Consider the following 469-nt stretch of genomic DNA (forward strand, 5'->3'; position numbering starts at 1 on the left):
CCACCAACTGCTATCAGGTAGAAGAGCATTTTGTGTAAATTATAGGGTTTTATAACTGTTGGCAAATGACTAGTTTTATGGATCCCCCAAAGAAGTCAAAGACTGAAACAAATTAAACATTCACAGCAGCGATCCTCATTGTGTTAGCAAAAAAAAAAATCCAGAAATGAGGGATGCCCATTGATGAGGGAGGGCTGCTATATAAATGCCATGGCATATTATTGGGCTATAAGTTATGACAAATATGAGAAATGAGGGAAAATTGGTATGAACTGACACAGAATGAAGCAAGCAGGATGGAGAGAACACTATACACAGCTTCAGTAATGTAAATGAACAGATGTCTAAAAGGGTAACTGAGAAACCAGGGAATGGAGCCTCTATTATGGCAAAGAAGGAGATGAGAAAGGAATTTGTAATTTTCATATTAGTCAATATGATATGTATAATGAATGTGGAGTTTTCTCCA

Source organism: Phascolarctos cinereus, unplaced genomic scaffold (assembly GCF_003287225.1).
Source record: "Phascolarctos cinereus isolate Bilbo 61053 unplaced genomic scaffold, phaCin_HiC Scaffold_5;HRSCAF=322, whole genome shotgun sequence".
Taxonomy (NCBI): Eukaryota; Metazoa; Chordata; class Mammalia; order Diprotodontia; family Phascolarctidae; genus Phascolarctos; species Phascolarctos cinereus.